The sequence below is a fragment of the Musa acuminata genome, chromosome BXJ2-9 (assembly GCF_036884655.1).
Source record: "Musa acuminata AAA Group cultivar baxijiao chromosome BXJ2-9, Cavendish_Baxijiao_AAA, whole genome shotgun sequence".
Taxonomy (NCBI): Eukaryota; Viridiplantae; Streptophyta; class Magnoliopsida; order Zingiberales; family Musaceae; genus Musa; species Musa acuminata.
The window spans coordinates 19202429-19218815 of NC_088346.1; the positions used below are offsets into that span (position 1 = coordinate 19202429).

The 16387-nt window shown below is 39.9% G+C and overlaps 1 pseudogene; it reads left to right on the forward strand.

Annotated features, from left to right (window-relative positions):
• Positions 1–6189: 6189 nt before the first annotated feature.
• Positions 6190–8192, forward strand: LOC135622170 (transcription repressor OFP13-like; annotated as a pseudogene).
• Positions 8193–16387: the final 8195 nt, after the last annotated feature.

The following is a 16387-nucleotide window of genomic DNA, read 5'->3' on the forward strand; positions in this document are numbered from 1 at the left end:
CGTATCTCACAAAATCCTCCTGATAATAGCTAGATTTGGACTCTCACTCCGAAAGGTAATGTATATTTAGAAAGTACGTACGCATATGTTACAAGTAGTCTTCATCGTAAGGAGAAAAGCTGGTATCGGTGGAAGGCGATGTAGGGTGCCGGGATATTGAGGTTTTCTTATGGAAAATGTTGTGGGGTAGAGGGCTCACATTTGATTGATTTGCTAGAGCGTTGTGTTAGTTTGGCAAGTCTCATAGTTTCACATCGGGAAAATCAAATTTGATATCTCCTATTTAACCTATAAATAAGGGTCTGGTCTGGGCTTTGAAGTCAGATGCATTATAAGAAAACCTAATTGTTTGCTTTAGGCTTTTCTTGTTCAGTAATTTTCGGTGTTTTATGGCCTAGGAACATCTTCATAAAGTATTTGTAATAGTCCCTCTTTTATAGAAGTGATTTGCTCCTATTTCGTCCGTGGATGTAGGTTAATTGTCCAAACCACGTAAATTTGGTGTTCTTGTCATCTTTTATTCTTCCGCTTTATTATCTTTGTTGGGTTACCAAAATTACGCTTTGGTAAATTTCCTAGGGCTAGCTCTAACAAACTGGTGTCAGAGCCTGGTTTCGAGATCTTTTGGCAACGATGACAATAACAAAGATCGTTGTTGAGAAATTCAAGATGAAGGTCATTCTGGTTCAAGACAGAGTTGATTTGGCACTACAAGGAGCTGAGAACATTCTAAATGGTACGTTAAAGGAAAATCTTACGGGTATGGATAAGAAGGTGACTAAAGGTACATCTATACTCTCACATCTTGATAAATTTGATTCCTTGGTTATGGATTTAGAGAATATAGATGCAAAAATTGATGATAAGGATAAGGCCCTATTACTTTTGTGTTCTCTTCCCCAATCTTTTAAGCATTTCTGTGATACTATGATTTATGGAAAAGAAATAATTTCATATCAAGAAATTAAATCTACACTAAAATCTAAGGAGTAGATAGACAAAGATATTACTAAGGAAAGTAGAGAGAATCAGGTTGAAGGTCTGGTTGTTAGGGGGAGAACAAATAAAAGGGAATTTGACAATAGTAGATCTAAATCTAGATCTAAATCCAGACATAGAAATTTGGAATGCAGATATTGTCATAAAATGAGACACATTAAGGCTGATTGCTTTAAATTGAAAAATAAATTAAAGCAAAAGGAAAAAATTATTGAGAAAACTACTAAATCTGCTGAAGCTAGTGTAGCAACTAATGATAATGTTCGAAATATTTTCTCTACTATTGATGTCAGGACGAGGTCTAAAAATGAATGGATTTTAGATTCGGGTTGGTCTTATCATATGTGTCCTAATAGAGATTTGTTTTCCACATATGAATCTTGTAATGGTGGAATTGTTTTGATGGGCAATAATGTAGCATGTGATGTTGTTGGTAGAGGAACAATTCGAATTAAAATGCATGATGGTATTGTAAGGACGCTTACTAATATTAGACATGTTCCTGACTTAAAAAAGAATCTCATCTCTTTAGGCATCCTAGAGGCCCTTGGGTGTAAATACACAGTTGAAGGTGGAGTTATGAAAGTTTCTAGAAGTGCCTTTGTTGTTATGAAAGCTTGTAGGTCTGGTAGCTTATATATTTTGCAGGGAACTACTATCACAGGCTCAGTTATAGCCTCGTCATCATCATTGTCTGATTCTGACATCACCAAATTATGGCATATGCGTTTAGGTCATATGAGTGAAAAATGTTTGAGCATATTGAGCAAAAGGGGTCTACTTTGCGGACAGAGTACTAGGCCACTAGATTTTTGTGAACACTACATTTTTGGAAAGTAGAAAAGAGTCAGCTTCAATTCTCCGGCAGTTAACAAAACAAAAGCTACTCTTGACTATATTTATTCAGGCCTTTGGGGTCCAACTCATGTTCAGTCTAAGGGTGGTGCTAGGTATATGTTGACTTTCATTAACGATTATTTCAGGAAAGTTTGGGTTTATTTTTTGAAGAATAAAAATGATATTTTTCTAACCTTTAAACAATGGAAGGCTTTGATTGAGAAGCAAACAGGTAAACAGATTAAGTGACTTCGAACAGATAATGACATGGAATTTTGTGAAGGTGATTTTGATGAATTCTATAAAAATGAAGGAATTGTTCGGCATCGCACTGTTAGGATGACATCTCAGCAAAATAGTGTGGCCGAACATATGAACAGAACACTCTTGGAGAGAGCAAGGTGTATGATCTCAAATGTAGGGTTGACAAAGGACTTTTGGGCAGAGGCGATTAATATGACCTATTACGTTGTCAACCGCGCTCCTTCTGCAGCACTTAACTTTAAAACTCCAGAGGAAGTTTGGTCAGGTACTTCTGCTAATTACTCAGATTTAAAATTTTTTGGGTGTCCAGCATACATGCATATAAATGAAGGAAAACTAGAGCCTCGAGCTAAAAAATATATTTTCCTTGAGTATGCTTCTAGGGTGAAAGGATACAGATTATGGTGTTCTGATCCCAAATCCCCAAAATTTGTAATCAGTTGAGATATTACTTTTGATTAATTGTCTATGTTATTTTCTAAAGAGGAATCTACTAGTTGTACAAATGACAGTGCGCAGAAGCAGGTGGAGCTTGAGATTGGTAGTTTGGATTCTTTTAAGTTGAACTCTTCTACTCAAAGAATGCCGGTAGATAGTCCCGAGTCTACTAACGAAGATGATCTAGAGTTTCTATAGTCAAGGATAGACCATGGAGAGATATTCGACCACCACAAAGATATACAAATTTAATTGCATATGCTTTGTCTGTTACAAAAGAAACAAGTGAAGTTGGTGAGCCTATTACCTACTCAGATGCAGTTTCTTATGATAATTCGGCTAAGTGGTTGATTGCGATGAATGAAGAAATAAAATCTCTCCACAGAATAGAACTTGGGATCTTGTGAAGCCGCCTTCGGGTAGAAAAAAATGTTGGATGCAAATGGGATACCATTGCTGAAAGAAAGGTCCTTGTTCAGAAAATTCATACGAAGGACAATCTAGCTGATATGCTTATGAAGCCTCTTCCAGTTTACAAGTTCAAGCAGTGCTTGGACTTGGTTGGTGTTTATTGTTGATGATTGCCCATTGGGGCTTTTGTGAAGAAGGTGGAGCAAGTTTTGTTGGGACATACCAAGGTGGAGATTTGTTAGTTTGGCAAGTCCCATAGTCCTACATCGGGAAAATCAAATTTGGTATCTCCTATTTAACCTATAAATAAAGGCCTGAGCTTTGAAGTCAGATGCACCACAAGAAAACCTAATTGGTTGCTTTAGGCTTTTCTTGTTCAATAATTTTCGGTGTTTTATGGCCTAGGAACATCTTCTTAAGGCATTTGTAATAGTCCCTTTTTATAGTAGTGATTTGCTCCTCTTTCGTCTGTGGATGTAGGTCAATTGATCGAACCATGTAAATTTGATGTTTTTATCGTCTTTTATTCTTCTGCTTTATTGTCTTTGTTGGGTTATCAAAATTATCCTTTGGTAAATTTTTTGGGACTAACTCTAATTGATGTGGTGTTTGAAATAGTCATTTTGATTCACCTAGACACATCTGCTAGAGAATACTGGAAACTGGTCAGAGATAAACTTGGATAATGACTGAATGGTATAAAGGGCATTGATTGCTTGAGGGGCAAGATCCTTGGAAAGGAGGGGGCCAAATGTCCAAGGAGTGTAACCGGTAACTCCCTATGGTTCCTTTGGGTTAATCTGAATGGCTGCCTCGGTCGCAACCGTAAGACCTGGCCTTACTCCTTTATCGCACAAAGCTTTTATCTACTATTGATGATTTCTGTTCAGATCAACATGGGTCCGAGGAAGTTTTGTGGGATTCAATGCAGTGCACCCGAGGTTTGTTTGATTAGATCATCGAATGTGATAGCTCATTTAGTCTAAACTGCGTGCTTGCAGGTACAGGTTATATTATTAAAGACAAGCAAGCAGCAACTTCTTTGGCTACACTCTACAGGCTGTGGAAATTGTAAAGGGAGGAGCGCTAAGAAGGTGGAGTGGAGTGCAGGGCCATCCCACAAGTCTTGAAACTGGTAGAAGAGGAAGAAGGGCCGAGGAACATTTGAATCAAGTGGAATGCTTTAGAGGTCATCAACTGCCTTAACGGAACAAGAGGTATTCCTTGGAGTCAAAAGTTCAACGTTTAGTTGGCACCACGACATTTAGTTTGGTCATTAGAAATATGACTAGGGTAGAATATGGCCTTCATGTAACTAGACGATTTTAGTGAGCTCTTTGGGCTCCTAAATGAATGTATAATTTTTCTTCGAAATAGAAAAAATGCTATTCTAAACTCACCAAGATGTACATATACATGTATGTATATAATAGTTGCTGGAATTTATATTCCTTGTTGAGAAAGAGATTCACTAGGTCAGATCAGGCTGCTTTGTAACGGAGATAGATCCTCCAACCAGATGCCTAATAATATCTAAAATATTTGGTGTATTTTTTTTTGCATTGTTACTCTCTTGCCTAAGGCAGCCCTTTTTATGCAAGCTTGGGATCTGTTATTTGATAGATGTCATAGTAAGTACACAAAGCCGAAGTTGAACCAGAAACCAAAGTTGTCTTTTCATCAACAGTACTAACGAGAACTAAAATGACCCATTTCCGTGTCATTTTAGTTCTCGTGACATGTGAACTTGCTCACTTTACGCTTTGGCTTCAGGAACGTTCATGCGTTGAAACTGAAATTTGCATTACAAACATCTGAACTCCAAATCCTGCATTCATGGACGGCCCCGCCCACAATAATCCATCCAGCTTGAAAAGCTGAAGCAGGCGGTGCGTGCAAGCCGAGTCTAGTCTCGCATCATTCTCACTGTAGAAAGTTCACGTGTGCCGGTTCTGTATGAGACTCTCTCATCATCATTGCTCGAAAGCTCAAAACATGCGGTTCACTGTTTCAGGTTGGCATTTTTCTCCCCTCCCCCATTGGACTCTTACCGCCCACGGTGTGCTGCATCTCCCGGAATAGGTCGTGTGTCCGGATGTGGCTGTGTAAACAAACACTCAGATAATCCAGTCATGATCCAAGAGCCAAGGAGAGATGTATGCAAGTGTATCTTATGGTATCACGCAACTCACCATTAAGGGTGGGAGGAATGATGAGTTGATAGGACCATCTGAAACTATTAATTATCTTTTGGCTTCTAATGCATGTGGTTGGATACCTCCATGGACCACACACCCTCCTCCTGTTCCTTCTTATTTCAAACTGTATCACACATAATTAAGCTGTCTGCTCGTTTGCTCGTTCGCTTGCTCTCACAGCACCATGGTTGGCCCGAGAGCAAAGCCGTGGAGACTCCAATTCCCAAGTTGAAGCACTCCCGATGCATCCACGGGTGTACTGGTCAAGTGATAATGTTGTGAATACATGGCACCTGAAAAGTTCATCAACCTCTTTTGGTTGAAGGAAAGGAAAGTTAATTTCTGCTCGTTGCGCTTTTGACTTATTGCTAGGCTGTTGGAGAAGTGTAATGTGAGACAAATAAGAACTGATGCAAGGAAATCCTAACACATCCCAAATGTTTTCGTGTGTAATCCAAATTATGTTGGTCAGATTTATACAAACATTTTAATTTTATAAAATCAATCCTTATTTCGTGGTTTATAAGGATGTGAAACGCAAAACAGAGGATCTGAATTCTGTCATAACATCGGATTAAATTTCGATTTACTTACTGAGATCAATCCATAACATCAGATATCATCCAGAACTACGCATCCAACTTAAGATATCAGTCTCATTTGGACCACTTGGCCAATTGTTTTCATGACTGTACGGGATAACGATAAACTCAATTAAAGACTAAGGATATATTCTCATAAATACTCATTGTACGAAATTTCGAAATAAGATGGGATTTTGAAGAAAAAAAAACAAATTATATATACACAATCTATTGTTTTTCTGCTTGATGGTGTGAATGTTGGTTGCTTAGATTATTAAAGAGCATGGCACCGAAGCATGTTTTTTAATCTCATGCGATGTCCTTACTATAAATTGTTCGACTATGTAATGCATGCAAATGATTCATTAAACAAGTAAATTAAACTTATGCAGATTAATGATGATTTTGAGGCCTCTATAATTATGAGAATTTCGCCCCCTTTCTCTCTCTCCCTCCCCCCATATGAATAGAGGGAAGAGAAATGGAGAAGCTCAAGTCTTCATTCAAAAATCTCCAAGGAGCCATCACCAGCATCAAACCCATTGGCCCCATCTGCATCCAAGAAGAAGAAACCCAGTCCTTCAGAGCAGGAGAGCTCTACTCCAGCTTACATTACCCCTATTGCACCTCTTCTCCCTCCTCATTCACCTGCTTTGGCCCCTTGGAGCTCCAGGAGAACCTCTACCAGCTCCCATACCTCGAGGAGGATTTCGGCTTCAGCGACGTGTCCACCACGGCCACCACCACCACCACAACCATGTCTTCTACCTGCCCCGGCGCAGACCAATACGAAGGTCGGAGTGCCATCCTAGAAGGCGCCATATGTTCCACGAGGTTCTTCTTTTCACCGTGCACAACGAAATCCATCATGGAGGAGGCTAAACCTGAGACCGGCATCCGAAAAGCCCAACGCACAACCAAGGCAGCGTTGGGTAAGGCGTCATTCTACGAGGAGAGCATACCGATTGCCATTTCCTCGGAGGACCCGTACCAAGACTTCCGAGCATCCATGGAGGAGATGGTGGTGGCACACGAGCTGAGGGAGTGGCATAGCCTTCAGGAACTTCTGCATTGCTACTTGAGGCTGAACGAAAGGAAGAATCACAAGGTAATAATGCTAGCTTTTGTGGATTTGTTGATGCAACTGATGGAGAAGGAGAAAGAAGTTTAATCTGCTCAAAGCTTCCCTTCTCACTTGCTACCTCAGGAAGATGTAGATCAATGAGCATTACTAGCTTAATCTTCTGTTTCATGCATCCATGCTTTTGCTTTGCTAGACCAAATTAATGTGGTGCTTCTTCTGGTAGTTGGTACTGTTCGCTCACTGGAGGATTCAGAGAGCAGTTACTTAACTATTCCTCTCGTGTAAAAAATGCGGAAACAATGTTACCTGGTGATAGTTTGAGTTGAAAGTTTGGAATTCCATGGTTGAGTAAAAAGAATATGCCCACTAATTAATTCTATGCAGTAAACTGTCTCAGAGTGGGACGACACTGGTGCTCATGAAATGAAGGTCCTTCACCCCATTGTACTTCAGATTCAAACCTTTAAGGTTTTACCCATCCTGACATGGGAAAGCCCGTTTTACGGTACAAATTTGAAGATTGAATGCTCTCCTGAGATGGGTAAGAAAGTTATCAATCCATGCTTGTGACTACTGACATATTCTATCTGGGTCTGTCGACAGAGCCTCCTTACAGATCGATATGCCTTAAGAATATTAGGATATATTATTTGAATGTATAATTAATGTACTTAGGTCATTGAGAGGCCCAATGACATGCGATGATTCGGTCTACTTAATTTCTATTGTTGATTTCGAAAAGCAGCACTCAGCTTTGGGTTATCGAAAAGCTAGATTCTTGTTTTGTTAACCTCTGGATCATCTTACAGATTCTTGCAGTAAAAATAATCATCAAAGATCTGAATCCCTGCAATATGTGCATTTCACTGGATTGTCCGGTGATTCACCGACCACCAATCATGCAAGTGGGCCTGATGGAGTTCTCAGTGGTTGAACAGTATTAAGCTTTATAAGCTTTGTCGCGGGCATCGATATCAATGGGGAATAGTTCTTCTGGGCAGCCATGCCGAATAGTAGGGACCTGTAGTTACACCGATATAAAAGGAAAACAAGACAAGAGGTTGCTCTCCAATGACATGATCCAACAAGAAACAAGGGATTCATGGCGATGCATAGATGATCCACCCGGTAGGGCACAAGTCACGGCGTCATGCATTTGATGTTATACGAGGCATTAGTTGTTCCACGACCGTCTTCGCCATTGTTCTCTCCTTGGAAGATTCCACTGGTATACCCTAAATCGAGTTAACTTTTTTCCTCGAGCACATGGCTCACATCCACATCATACGGTGACACATTAACGTCGCAATACGAGACAACGATACATCATTGTGCAATTACTCTGAGTTATTTTAGCATTTGTCGATAACAAGGGGAAACTTTGATGCCAAGGATGGTCTTCTGCGAGATTATTAGGATTTTTGAATCATAGAAATGTATGTCTTCTCTGTATAAAGACTTCGCTCGAATGAATTCGACTCTCAACCCAGCATCTCTAATATTATTTTAAGCACCGCGTGGTTCCTGTGTATGACTGAGAGTTTGTGGCTTGCTTGCGTGTAGTGTTCGTGTGGGAGAGATTCTCATCTTGCAGCTGCCAGAGAACTCGGTGTTCTGAATGAAGGGTGATTCATGAGAGACGTGTGATCTCTGATTCTCGAGCCAACGAGGTGTCTTTGTCAAACAGGACTGCCCGTAAGCAAAGGGGAAACAAAAAAAAACACAGAAATGTAAGCATGAGAAGCTTAAAGGCATCACAGGCTCTCCTTTTTAGAATCAAACTGCATACAGTTCAATCAAATCTCCCGCAAAACCATCAACCTTTTCTTACTCGGTACGAGCGCTAAAAGCCGACAAATTAGAATCAATACGCCCTCTTCGTTCATCACCAAGTGAGACAAACCCAGAAAACCAGTGCCATAAGGATCAAAAGGTAAGCAGGTGTAGTATATCAGAGGCACTATGCAGTCAAACAAATAGTACTCAAACAGCTACTGATGTTATATATAAGTTCCAATAAGAGAGCAATTATACATATACAGCACTCCATTGCAGGAACGGTGCTTGCACGAGCCCCCTGAAGATATCCTTGCATCATGGATCGGCCCCAAAGACGTCGTCGCTGTTCACCTTCAAATGGGAACCGGGGACCCCCGAACACTAGGAGCTGTTCGATTAGGACCGCGTGGCTCGGAGCCACGTGATGGCCATGGCGGAAACTATCAGCGTGGTCCATGAAACTATTGGCCTGACATTGCCGGAGCTCACAGCCACCGCAGTCCACGGCTCATATCTGCAGTTTGCAGTTCACTTGTAGTACACTTGCAAAAAGGAGAAGGCCACCATCCGCCACCTATTTGATCCTTTGTTTCACTTCTTTTGCGATAACATCTACCTGTGCAACTCCATCTTCTGAGAATTGTGATGAGTTAGCTATGACCATCGCTGGCTGTATTCTTATAATCGAACCATCACAGTCGTATCCAAAGAGGGGATATTTGCAGTCGTTTTCTCCGCTCGCAACGCCAACTTGGAGCTTCCTATCGTTCTCTCCGAGCTGGCTTGCCACAGCGTGTTAAAATATAATTTAAATTTTATGAAACCAACTTAGTGAAGTCGAGTGTTAGTTTTTAGATATATTTTATTTTCGTAAATTACAACTGTAAATGTCGAAGTTGGTGGCAACAAAGAGAAGGTTAAAGTGGCAGCAAATGTTAAAGTTAACAGTTGGCAACAGCAAATATTGAAGTTAGCAATGGACAACAGCAAATGTTGAAGATTAGCAGCAGCAAAGTTGGAGTTGGCAGCAGCAAAAGAAGTTGGACTTTAGTTTTAGATCAAGTTTATCTTTAACTAAGGGTTGCAATTGTAGGTCAATTGATCTACTATAAATATGGGTTGTGTTTGTCGCTTAAGGCAAAGCATTGAAAGAAGAGTTGAGGGAATTAATTATATGTGAGATATATATTATACCTCTTCCATGTTGATCCGCTTCATTATTAATTTTTGGGAGTTCCCATTCTTTCCAATATGGTATCCAAGCCTTAAGATCCTATAAGTGAGGAGTGAGAAAATAGAAAGAGAAGTTGCGAGAGATAGTGAGACGAATTAATCGGTGAAAGAAGTTGCTCGTGAAGAATTAATTGGTGACATTGAGGAAGAGAAGATCCAGATCATCGAGATGATCTTTTTCAACAAAAATGATGATCAAGGGAGCATTCAAATGGAGATATATGTCGAATCTCAGGATGTTTGGGATATTATTGTATGGGTTTTCACAGAGAAAAGGTCATATTAAGAACGATACATGACTCTCTCACGACAGTAGAGAAGGTCATATTAAGAGATCAAAAGAAGCAAGATAAAGTAGCTGTAAGTCTTATTTATCAAGCAATAGCAACATTCTTGAGAAGATCAGTACAACTCTAAACAATACATGATTCTTGATTAATCCTTCAAAAGATTTATTAAGACGTGAATAAAGTAAAGAAGACACAATTACAAAGTAGTCAGAGTAGAGTTTGAAAGTTTGAAGATGAATCACATACAATCCATCTTCGACTATTTCTCTTGCACTTTAGCCATCACAAACCAAATCAAAATCAATGGAGGATATTAGTAATATTAAAATTATTAGAAAGATTCTTATATCTCTAAGAACTATTAAGAACTAAATTATTAAAACTTAAATTTAAGCATATAATTATTAGGATCTTTTTATTTTTTAAGTTTTTAAATAATATTTATTGAGTTTGTTTAGTTCAGTTGGATAAGGGTTTATTTAATATTTATTTTGTTGTATCTCGGATTTTGATGATGAAGTCAATTGTTATTTGTTATCTAATCCATATGTCGAGATAAGTGTACAGGATTAACTACGATGAAAGTAAGACATGCAGTAGGAGTTGAGCCGGAGTCAAAGACTATAATCACGTTGAGAGCTCGAGAGCTCGACGGAAGTCCGGACGGTCGTCGAAGGTTCTGCGGGAACAAATCTGAGAAGTCCAAGAGCTTGCCAAAAGAAGCTCGTCGGAACTCACCAAGTGGATCGTCGCAAGTCCAGGAGTTTGCCGGAAGTCCGTCGGAGCATCGCTGGAGGTTCGTCGAATGTTCGCCGGAAGTTCGCTGGAAAATCGCCGGAAGAAGTGATTGACGCACCAGAGCAAGCTGTAGTAAATGTCTTAAGAATTGTCATAGTTAGCATGTAGATTAAGTTAGGAATGGGAGGTGATCCCATTAACTTAATCTGGGGGTAATTGGGCCCTTGACAGACCCAAATTGGGCCGAATGGATCAACCCATTCAGACCAGAATTCCTACTAGGCGGTGGCACCGCCGAGGAGAGGGTCTCTCAGGAAAGCTGGGCGGTGCAACCACCCCAGGCAAGCGGTGGCACCACTTGGGCTTAGTCTCCGAGCTAGACTGGGCGGTGCAACCACCCCTGACAGGTGGTGGCACCGCTAAGGCTTAGTCTCCGAGCGAGACTGGGCAGTGCAACCGCCCCTGTCAGGCGGTGGCACCGCCCAGAAGCTCAGTCTCCGAGCTGCTAAGCGATTGTACCGCCCCAGTCAGGAGGTGGTACCGCTAGGACCCCGAAAATCCGGGAAAAGACATTTTTGAGCTCCAAATTCAAAAATATATATACCCCACCCTTTCCTACATGAAAGGGCACCAAAAATCCAATCTTACTCTATGATTTTTAGAGCTCAAAAGTGTTGTAAAGGCTAGAAGTTCTCCTCCCTCATTTTCCAAGTTTTGATCTTTCAAGAGAGGAGAGAAAAGTTTGTAAGGGTTGTCTCCTATGTTGAATCTCGGATTTTGATGATGAAGTCAATTGTCATTTGTTATCTAATCTATATGTTGAGATAAGTGTGCAGGATTAACTACGATGAAAATAAGATATGCAACAGGAGTTGCGCCGGAGTCAAGACAATGATCACGTTGGGAGTTCGAGAGTTCGACGGAAGTTCGGACAGTCGTCGGAGGTTCTGCGGAAACAAATCCGAGAAGTCCATGAGCTTGCCAAAGAAGCTTGTCGGAACTCGCCAAGTGGATCGTCGCAAGTCTAGGAGTTTTCCAGAAGTCAGCAGGAGCATTATCGAGGGTTCATCGGATGATCGATGGAAGTTCGCCGCAAGCTCGCCGGAAGAAGTGATTGATGCACCGGAGCAAGTTGCAGTAAATATTTTAGGAAAAAATATAGTTAGCACAATGATTAAGTTGAAAATGGGAGGTGATCCCATTAACTTAATCTTGGGGCAATTGGGCCCTTGAAAAAACCCAAATTGGGCCGAATGGATCAACCCATTCGGACCCTGATTTCTGCCAGACGGTTCAACCGCCTCAGTCAAGCGGTGGCACCACCTGAGCTCAGTATTCGAGCTCTGGCAGGAGGTGCAATCGCCCTTGATAGAGATGGCACCGCCTGGGCTTGGTCTCCGAGCTTTCGTTGAGCGGTGCAACCGCCTTAGTTAGGAGGTGGCACCGCTTGAGCTCGGTCTTCGAGCTCTGGCAGGAGGTGCAACCGCCCCTGATAGGAGGTGGCACCGCCTAAAGGCTCAGTCTTCGAGCTCTACCAAGCGGTGCAACCGCTCCAGTCAGGCGGTGCAACCGCCAAACCTCGGAATTCCAGGAATTGACAGTTTTAAGCTGCAAATTCAAACTGGGTTGGGGCCTATAAATACCCCACCCATTTAGCACTAAAAGGCAACATACAAACATCGAAATCCTGATCTTATTCTGTGATTCTTAGAGCTCAAAATTGTTGTAAAGGCCAAAAGTTCTTCTCCCTCTTTTCTTCCAAGTTCTGATCTTTAAAGAGAGGAGAGAAAATTCTGTAAGGGTTGTCTCCTAAGCCCGTCAAAAGGAGTGAAACTGTAAAAGGGTGGTTGGCCTTCGCCTATTGAAGGAAGGCCTCTAGTTGACGTCGGTGACCTCGTCGGTAGAGGAAGCCAAAAGTGAAGTAGGTCAAGATTGACTGAACCACTCTAAATCTCGGATTGCATTTACTTTGAGCATCTTATCCTTACTGCAAATCTCCTCAAAAGCTTACTGCTTTTTGCGCATATACGATCGGGTTTCAAGCTTTACACTTTCCGAATCGGCGTTTAGACGTAAATCAGTTTTATCGTACGATCATCATATTTCAGTTTGCGTTTACATTTTGATTTCTATCATAACTGCAAACTACCTTTATATCCTTGCTTTAACTGCATCTCGCTTAATCAAGTGATTTACGAATCAGCATTTAGACGTAAATCAATTTTTTCGTATGAATATCATATTTCAGTTTGCGTCTACTATCTAATTTTAACCATAACTGCAAATTGCACTTATATCTTTGCTGCATCTCGCTTAATCAAAAGTTAAAGTGATTTACGAATCGACTTTCCTACCGAAATCACTTTTATCGAACGAAAACGATTTTTATCGTAGAAGGTTTGCCGCTGCACTAATTCACCTCCCCCCCTCTTAGTGCTCTTGATCCTAACAATTGGTATCAGAGCGGGGTTAACTCTCAAACGGATTAAAACCCAAGAGAGATGGCATATGCCAGAAACCAAGAGGGCCATTCTATTACATGTCCACGCATGTTCAATGGGACAGACTACACCTATTGGAAGACCCGAATGAGGATCTTTCTTATTTCTATGGATTTTGAACTTTGGAATCTTGTCGAAAATGGATTTTCAAAGTCTTCTCTTCCAATGATTGATTGGAATGAATTGGAGAAGAAGGCTTTCGCTCTTAATGTAAAGGCTATGAATGCCTTATTTTGTGCACTTGATAAAAATGAGTTCAACCGTGTTTCGGTTTGTGAAACCGCATTTGATATTTGGCACACACTCGAAGTGACTCACGAAGGCACAAGTAGAGTGAAAGAGTCAAAAATCAATCTTTTGTTACATTCTTTCGAACTTTTTCGGATGAAACCGAGTGAGACTATTGGCGACATGTTTACCCGTTTCACGGACGTCGTCAACAATCTAAAAGGATTCGAAAAAAGTTTTTCGGATTTTGAGCTTGTAAATAAGATTCTAAGATCCCTTCCTAAGAGTTGGGATCCTAAAGTCACTGCTATTCAAGAGGCGAAAGATCTAAATAACTTCCCTCTTGAAGAACTAATCGGGTCATTAATGACCTACGAGATGACTTGCAAAGCTCATTAAGAGCAAGAAGACATCCTTCCAAAGAACAGGAAGGATATGACACTTAGAACTTCAGAAGACCACTTGAGAGAAAACTCAAGTGATGAGGACTGTGACGATGACTTGGCACTTCTAACAAGAAAATTTAAAAAATTTATTAAAAGAAACAAGTTTAAGAATGATACAAAAAATAAACTTTAACCCAAGAAGGACCAAGTTATTTGCTATGAGTGCAAGAAGCTGGGACACTACAAGATTGATTGTCCTCAAGTCAAAAAGAGAACATCAAAGAAGAAGGCGCTCAAAGCAACATAGGATGACTCGAGCGTGTCCGAAGAAGAGGAGTCCAACACCGAGCAAGTTGCTCATTACGCCTTAATGGCCATCGGAGAGGAGGTAACGAATTTAATAGATGCAGATTTATCATTTGATGAATTATTAAATGCCTTCCATTACTTATTTGATAAATGCAAGATTATTAGTAGAAAATACAAATTGCTAAAAAAGGAGCATGATAGTCTTACTTGTAATTTCGATAAGTTAAAAACTAAATATCATGATAGTTTAGGTTCATGCATAAAATGCCCTGATCTAGAAACTCTCCAAAAGGAAAACTTGCTACTTAAGGACACCTTGAAGAAATTCGAGGTTGGTAGCAATTCCTTGAACATGATCCTTGCAAACAAGGGTTACGTTTCCAAAAGAAGTGGAATCGGATTTGTGAGAAGTCCTCACCAAAATCCAACCACCTTCAGAAAAGGCCCTATCTTATATGTTCGACACAAAACGCATTATTGTCCATTCAAGAAAATTAGTCCAAACAAATTAATTTGGGTTCCTAAAGGAACCATGATAAATTCAATGTAACATGATAAACAATGTAGATCTATTTTTTAGGCACCCAAAAGCAAATGGGTACCTAAAAATCATCCTTTCTTGTAGAAACCTATACCATCGCAAGCTAGGAGCAAGAGATGGTACCTTGATAGTGGATGCTCAAGGTATATGACCGGAGATCCATCTCAATTCTCTAAGCTCACTACCATAGACGAAGGCTATGTCACCTTCGGAGACAACAACAAGGGTAAAATCATTGGCAAAGGAACCATAGGTAACAAATCCAACTTCTTTATCGAAGATGTTTTGTTAGTTGATGGTTTAAAACATACCTTCTTGAGCATTAGTCAATTATGTGATAAAGGATATATTGTCAGATTCGAATCTAATGCTTGCATCATTGAAAAACCACACAAAAACACGTCTATGATTGCATTAAAACAAAATAACATATACACTATTGACATCAATGATTTGTGTAATGAAATGTGTTTTTCGGTTTTGAATGAGGATGCTTAGCTATGGCATAGAAGATTAGGTCATGCTAGCATGAAACTAATTACTCAAATATCATCTAAAGAACTTGTAAGAGGAATTCCTCATATCAAGTTCATCAAAGATAATGTATGTGATGCTTGCCAATTAGGTAAACAAATTATGGGCAGTTTCAAATCTAAGAATCAAATAAGCACCTCTAGGCCCTTACAATTGATCCATATGGACTTGTTCGGACCAATCTCTACATCAAGCCTAGGAGGTAGCAAATACGTCTTCGTCATTGTGGATGACTATAGTAGATACACATAGACTTACTTCTTAAAACAGAAAAATGAAAGCTTTAGATATTTTACCAAGTTTTGTAAACATGTTCAGAATGAGAAGGGTTCTATGATTTCGTCAATTAGAAGTGATCACGGTGGTGAATTTCAAAACCATGATTTCCAAGAATTTTGTGAACTCAATGGATACAACCATAATTTCTCTACTCCTAGAAATCCTCAACAAAATAGAGTAGTAGAAAGAAAAAAATGAAATTTACAAGAAATGACAAATACCATGTTGAATGAACATAGCCTACCCAAATATTTTTGGGCCGAAGCCGTAAATACTGCATGCTATATTTTTAATAGAGTTCTAGTAAGACCCTTACTCACCAAAACTCCTTATGAGTTATGGAACAACAAAAAACCCAATGTTTCATATTTTAAAGTCTTTGGGTGTAAGTGTTTTATCTTGAATGAAAAAGATAACTTAGGAAAATTTGATGCTAAATCCGATGAAGGAATCTTTCTTGGTTATTCTTTGGTTTCTAAAGGTTTTCCTATCTTCAATAAAAGAACTTTAATTATTGAAGAATCCATTAATGTTGTCTTTAATGGGATTTCCGAAATCAGGAAAAACGATTTTGATGATGATGTTAATTTTGATTCCTTGAATTTAAATGAAACCCCGTCTCCAACTAGCAACTTGAATGCATCCACTTCCGAAATATCCTTACCCAAGGATTGGAAGTATGTAGATGCTTATCCTAAGGAGCTAATATTAGGAGACACATCAAAGGGGGTTCAAACACATTCTTCTCTTAAAA